The sequence below is a fragment of the Bubalus kerabau genome, chromosome 17, assembly GCF_029407905.1.
Source record: "Bubalus kerabau isolate K-KA32 ecotype Philippines breed swamp buffalo chromosome 17, PCC_UOA_SB_1v2, whole genome shotgun sequence".
Classification (NCBI taxonomy): domain Eukaryota; kingdom Metazoa; phylum Chordata; class Mammalia; order Artiodactyla; family Bovidae; genus Bubalus; species Bubalus kerabau.
In genome coordinates, this window is record NC_073640.1 from 48,563,984 (window position 1) to 48,571,112 (window position 7,129).

General features: G+C 43.1%; 1 non-coding gene across 1 annotated transcript; it reads right to left on the reverse strand.

Annotated features, from left to right (window-relative positions):
- Positions 1-768: 768 nt before the first annotated feature.
- LOC129632660 (U6 spliceosomal RNA) lies at positions 769-873 on the reverse strand. Its single transcript, XR_008704647.1, has one exon. It is a non-coding gene; the product is annotated as a U6 spliceosomal RNA (small nuclear RNA).
- Positions 874-7,129: the final 6,256 nt, after the last annotated feature.

Genomic DNA, 7,129 nt, shown 5'->3' on the forward strand with positions numbered 1-7,129 from the left:
CTTGCAGACTTTTGGATAGCAGTCATTCTGACTGGCGTGAAATGGTACCTCATTGTGGTTTTGATTTGCATTTCTCTGATAATGAGTGATGTTGAGCATCTTTTCATGTGTTTGTTAGCCATCTGTATGTCTTCTTTGGAGAAATGTCTGTTTAGTTCTTTGGCCTATTTTTTGATTGGGTCGTTTATGTTTCTGCAATTGAGCTGCAGGAGTTGCTTGTATATTTTTGAGATGTGGGACCTAATTAAACTTAAAAGCTTCTGCACAACAAAGGAAACTATAAGCAAGGTGAAAAGACAGCATTCAGAATGGGAGAAAATAATAGCAAAGGACGCAACTAACAAAGAATTAAATTAAAATTTTTAATTAGAGGATAATTGCTTTAGAATGTTTTGGTGGTCTGTGTCATTCATCATTGTGAATCAGTCGTTGTTGTTTTTTAGTTGCTAAGTTGTGTCTGACTCTTTGAGACTCTATGCACTCTAAGCATGAAAGGCTTCCCTGTCCTTTACTATCTGCTGGAGTTGGCTCAAACTCACAGCCATCGAGTCAGTGATGCCATCCAGCCATCTCCTCCTCTGTCACCCCCTTCTCTTCCTTCACTCAATCTTTCCTAGCATCAGGGTCATTTCCAGTGAGTCACCTTTCCTCCCTCTTGAATTTCTCTCCCTGCCACAATAATTCCATCTTGCGAGGTTGAAACACAGTGCCAGTCTGGGCTCCCTGTTCTATACAGCAGCTTCTGGATGGTTATCTATTTTGCATATGAAAAATATGGAAAATTTTATGATTTTGTGTGTCATCCTTGCGCAGGAGCTGTGCTACTCTTCTTATTTGTTGCAATATTAATATATGCGCTGCCAAAGTGAGCACTTCCTCTCTCTTCTTTACAAATACCTGTTTATTTATTTATGTTTGGCTCTTTTTGGTCTTAGTTGTGTCACACGGGATTTTCTTGTGACAGATATAGGATCTTTCCTTGAAGGCCGCAAGCTTTGCTCTAGCTGTGGCATAAAGGTTTCTGTCATCCCAGGTCAAGTGGCATCTAAGATCCTTGATCAGGAGTCAAACCAGCATCCTCTGCATTGGAAGGCAGATTCTTAACCACTGGATCACCAGGAAAGTCGCATTAAGGTCTCTTTTTTGTTTGGGACTTCTTCAGCAATCTTGGGGTTTGCTCTAATTTTTTTCCCTTAGACAACTAGACCAAAATTGTTTAGGTATTTCTATGATTTATTATTATTCCTTCCACACCTGTCCTGAAGGAATGTAGAACGGGCTAGCCTCTCATGGATTGAGCATGGATGATGCTCCTGAGACTGGGTCAGCCCTGTGTGTTTGCTTAGAGCTGCCTCTGTGGTAGAAGGACTGATGATGTAAATCTGGGCTTGTCCTACTATCATCTGCAGGGCCTCTTCACCTGGCTGTTTGTGTTGACCATGCTAGGTTCTGTGTCCCAGATGCCCAGATACCCAGGGCTGTGTGCAGATCTACAGGCTTTACAAGTGGGGCTTATTTGTCTATTAAGTAGTGAGTTTCCCATTACCTCAGTAATCTGGAAATGGACATGATGAATCCATCTATGTGTTTTCTATGGTGTCCTTTCGAGTGGAAGATGTGTTTCTGTCATCTATCTTGTCTGTCTGCTTAGGATCTGCTGAGCTCTGTGGCTTCCTTGGGTACCTGCTTGGGGCACATAAAAGAACCTCTGACCCTTCCATGTGAACCCCTTCAGAAGCCTGGGTTTGAAGCCCCCATTGGGTATCCTGTATTCTGATTCCATGAGCATGGCTGGCCTAATGATGAATGTAAATATGTTATACCATTGGAACTATATTCAATATAATAGAATATACTTAAAAATAATTTTCAAGGAAATGTCAAGGTATGATAGTGACACTGAAGCAGTGGATGTATATTGCAGGTCTTCATATTGCAATCATGAAGGCAAGCCCTGTCCTCAACTATGGCCTGCTTCTGGCCTTTTCCTTGTTGGAGGCTTGTCTCAGTCTTGCAGCCTCTATCCTGCCACCCAAATCTTGCTCCTATCTCTCTATGACTTTCTGGTTCCCAGGTCTTGATCCATGGAGCAGTGTGTGCTTCAGCCTGAATTCCCCCATCGATTCCTATTGTCTAGGGTCGGGGTACACCCTCAAAACACCTTGTCCCAGCTGGTTGAGAATATCTTATTGCAAGATCCATAAAGAAATACAAGGCCAGAAAGCATCTCTCTCCCCCAATCAGATTCCTGTTCTCTGTGTAGGGATGTTCCTGTTCCATGTGATGCCTCTGAAGCTTCAACTATGGTATCCCTCTCCCTTCCTCCTCCTGTCTTTACTGGGTATCTTTCACTTGAATTCCTGTCCACCCTGATTAGGCAGATGGACATAGGACACCATGAGACCTTGTGTTTCCAACAACGGTGACTCAGACACAGGAACTTGGGAGCAGGTAGGTAATTAGGAAGATGATGTCAGGTGCCTATGTGAGGAACTAAGTACAGTGAACACACATGTGAGAAAGGCCATGGAGGTGGACAAGTGGGGCCCAAGGCCACTGGGTGCCTTTGAGAGATAGTACAGAGGTCACCTCTGAAGAGATACACCAGAAATCAAGGGGGCTGGGGTCTGTAGTGTCTGAAGGTTGCCCTGTGGGTGTGAACTCCCCTCACTTTTGAGTGAGCCTCCCAGTGGTTTGAAGGAAGTCAGGGAAACCCATTCTAGTATTCTTGCCGGAAGGATCCCATGGACAGCAGAACCTAGTGGGCTCCAGTTCATAGGGTCACAAAGAATTAGACACAGCTGAAGCAAATGAGTCAGACACAACTGAGAGACTGAACAAAATGGAATGGAAGCAAATGAGCACACATGCACCAGTGGTTCAGCAAGCTCCCAGGTGCTGGTGAAATCCACCAAGCAGGTTGGGGAGATACAGGAGTTTGAGGATCGGGGTGTCTGCAGTGGGGGATTATCCCACAGCTGCAGGTGAACTCACATTGGCCTAGGTGGAAACGGGGTGGGGGGTGGGGGTGGTGGCTTCTGTGATCTCAGAGGGAAGGTCATGTGAGAATCAGAGATCAAAAGCCACAGGTTTTTGACAGTTACCTTCCCACCCATCTGGGGTTTGGATGTCAGACAGAAAAGGATTTGGGAGAAATCAGATTCTGCCTTTTGTACTAACACCAGATATGGAAAAGGAAATGGCAACTCACTCCAGTATTCTTTCCTGGAGAATCCCATGGACAGAGGAGCCTGGTGGGCTAAAGTCATAGGGTCACAAATAGTCAGAAACGACTGAAATGACTTAGCATGCATGCACACATGCAGATTAGATAAGGGTGCTATAGATTGGAGGAAGGCAGGGAGAGGGGACAGGGCAGTGGGCATATGGAGGTGTCTATCAAGCAGCCTCACAGAATTCTGTGCAACTGAGCAAGAGCCAGGAAACGGATTGTGTGTGTCCCAGGAGGACCAACTGCCCCTCACTCATCTCCACCGAATCTTTGGACAGGCCCTGTCACATCTGTACGCTCACTGCAGAACAGGGTGAGTTTATATCCAAGACATTGTAAGAGGCACTTAACTTATCAGGGTGGCATCTCTCCTTTCTGAAGGCCTGGAGCTTTCACATCAGTTGGGTGGGGGTGGGATGAAATACACATCCTAGGTCAGATGAGGAGAAAGGTCCCTGCTCCAGGACCTACTCACAAAAGCTCTGCTCACCTTAGCTCCCACAGAGGCAGGTCTCCATCTTATAAGAGCCCCCAGACAGATCCTGGTGGGGGTGGAGTGGTGGGCAGAGACAAGGGCCCGGTGTCACTCTGGGTAAGGAGACCTCCCCCACGACCCCCCAGGGCTCCCTCCACAGGGAGAAGCAGCAGCTCTGAATCACCTTGGGGACCTGCCCTAAGCCTCCTAACCATGAAGACCTTAGAGATTCTCCATCCTAGACCATGCTCTGTGGGGTAAGTCCAGCAGACTCTTTTCTGGAGGGGAGCAGTTGGGTGGGAAGAAGCTCTTACAGAGAGGGTGAGGTCAGGTGAAGAAGAATCAGACAGGGTGCGCATGGGGCCCAGTTCATGGGCAGATAGCAGAGAAACAGGAGGAGCAAGAAACCCTAGGCCCCTGGACGTCCACTCTGAGTGTGAGACCCAACTCTCTGTGTTTATGTGGAAGGAGCTGAGTCCACAACTGTGGTGTTGGAGAAGACTCTTGAGAGTCCTTGGACTGCAAGGAGATCCAACCAGTCCATTCTGAAGGAGATCAGCCCTGGGATTTCTTTGGAAGGAATGATGCTAAAGCTGAAACTCCAGTACTTTGGCCACCTCATGCGAAGAGTTGACTCATTGGAAAAGACTGATGCTGGGAGGGATTGGGGGCAGGAGGATAAGGGGACGACAGAGGATGAGATGGCTGGATGGCATCACCGACTCAATGGACAAGAGTTTGGGGGAACTCCGGGAGTTGGTGATGGACAGGGAGGCCTGGCGTGCTGCGATTCATGGGGTCGCAAAGAGTCGGACACGACTGAGCAACTGAACTGAGCTGAACTGATACTGTACTGGTGTTTTTCTTTCTGGCTTACTTCACTCTGTATAATAGGCTCCAGTTTCATCCACCTCATTAGAACTGATTCCAATGTATTCTTTTTAATGGCTGAGTAATACTCCATTGAGTATATGTACCATAGCTTTCTTATCCACTTGTCTATTGATGGACTTCTAGGTTGCTTCCATGTCCTGGCTATTATACACAGTGCTGTGATGAACATTGGGGTACATGTATCTCCTTCAATTCTGGTTTCCTCAGTATGTATGCCCAGAAGTGGGTTTGCTGGGTTGTATGGCAGTTCTATTTCCAGTTTTTTAAGGAATCTCCACACTGTTCCCCACAATGGCTGTACTAGTTTGCATTCCCACAAGCCGTTTAAGAGGGTACCCTTTTCTCCACACCCTCTCCAGCATTTATTGCTTATAGACTTTTGGATAGCAGCCATTCTGACTAGCATGAAATGGTACCTCATTGTGGTTTTGATTTGCATTTCTCTGATAATGAGTGATATTAAGCATCTTTTCATGTGTTTGTTAGCCATCTGAATGTCTTCTTTGGAGAAATGTCTGTTTAGTTCTTTGGCCCATTTTTTGATTGGGTCATTTATTTTTCTGGAATTGAGCTGTAGGAGTTGCTTATATATTTTTGAGATTAGTTCTTTGTCAGTTGCTTCATTTGCTATTATTTTCTCCCATTCTGAAGGCTGTCTTTTCACCTTGCTTATAGTTTCCTTTGTTATGCAGAGGCCTTTAATTTTAATTAGGTCCTATTTGTTTATTTTTGCTTTTATTTCCAATATTCTGGGAGGTGGGTCATTGAGGATCCTCCTGTGATGTATGTCGGAAAGGGTTTTGCCTATGTTCTCCTCTAGGAGTTTTATAGTTTCTGGTCTTACGTTTAGATCTTTAATCCATTTTGAGTTTATTTTTGTGTATGGTGTTAGAAAGTGTTCTAGTTTCATTCTTTTACAAGTGGTTGACCAGTTTTCCCAGCACCACTTGTTAAAGAGATTGTCTTTTATCCACTGTATATTCTTGCCTCCTTTGTCAAAGATAAAGTGTCCATAGGTGCTTGGATTTATCTCTGGGCTTCCTATTTTGTTCCATTGATCTATATTTCTGTCTTTGTGCCAGTACCATACTGTCTTGATGACTGTGGCTTTGTAATAGAGCCTGAAGTCAGGTAGGTTGATTCCTCCAGTTCCATTCTTCTTTCTCAAGATAGCTTTGGCTATTCGAGATTTTTTGTATTTCCATACAAATTGTGAAATTATTTGTTCTAGTTCTGTGAAAAATACCGTTGATAGTTTGATAGGGATTGCATTGAATCTATAGGTTGTTTTGGGTAGTATACTCATTTTAACTATATTGATTCTTCCAATCTATGAACACGGTACATTTCTCAATCTATTTGTGTCCTCTTTGATTTCTTTCACCAGTGTTTTATAGTTTTCTATATATAGGTCTTTTGTTTCTTTTGGTAGATATATTCCTAAGTATTTTATTCTTTTCATTGCAATGGTGAATGGAATTGTTTGCTTAATTTCTCTTTCTATTTTGTCATTATTAGTGTATAGGAATGCAAGGGATTTCTGTGTGTTGATTTTATATCCTGCAACTTTACTTTATTCATTGATTAGCCCTAGTAATTTTCTGGTGGAATCTTTAGGGTTTTCTATGTAGAGGATCATGTCATCCGCAAACAGTGAGAATTTTACTTCTTCTTTTCCAATGTGGCTTCCTTTTATTTCTTTTTCTGCTCTGATTGCTGTGGCCCAAGCTTCCAAAACTATGTTGAATAGTAGTGGTGAAAGTGTGCACCCTTGTATTATTCCTGACTTTAGGGGGAATGCTTTCAATTTTTCACCAATGAGGATAATGTTTGCTGTGGGTTTGTCATATATAGCTTTTATTATGTTAAGGTATGTTCCTTCTATTCCTTCTTTCTGGAGAGTTTTTATCATAAGTGGATGTTGAATTTTGTCAAAGGCTTTCTCTACATCTATTGAGATAATCATATAGCTTTTATTTTTCAATTTGTTAATGTGGTGTATTACATTGATTGATTTGTGGATATTGAAGAATCCTCGCATCCCTGGGATAAAGCCCACTTGATCATGATGTATGATCTTTTTAATGTGTTCTTGGATTCTGATTGCTAGAATTTTGTTAAAGATTTTTGCATCTATGTTCATCAGTGATATTAGCCTGTGGTTTTCTTTTTGGGGGGGCATCTTTGTCAGGTTTTGGTATTAGGGTGATGGTGGCCTCATAGAATGAGTTTGGAAGTTTACCTTCCTCTGAAGTTTTCTGGAAGAGTTTGAGTAGGATAGGTGTTAGCTCTTCTCTAAATTTTTTGTAGAATTCAGCTGTGAAGCCCTCTGGTCCTGGGCTTTTGTTTGCTGGAAGATTTCTGATTACAGTTTCAATTTCCTTGCTTGTGATGGGTCTGTTAAGATTTTCCATTTCTTCCTGGTTGAGTTTTGGAAAGTTGTAGTTTTCTAAGAAGTTGTCCATTTCTTCCAAGTTGTCCATTTTATTGCATATAATTGCTGATAGTAGTCTCTTATGATCCTTTGT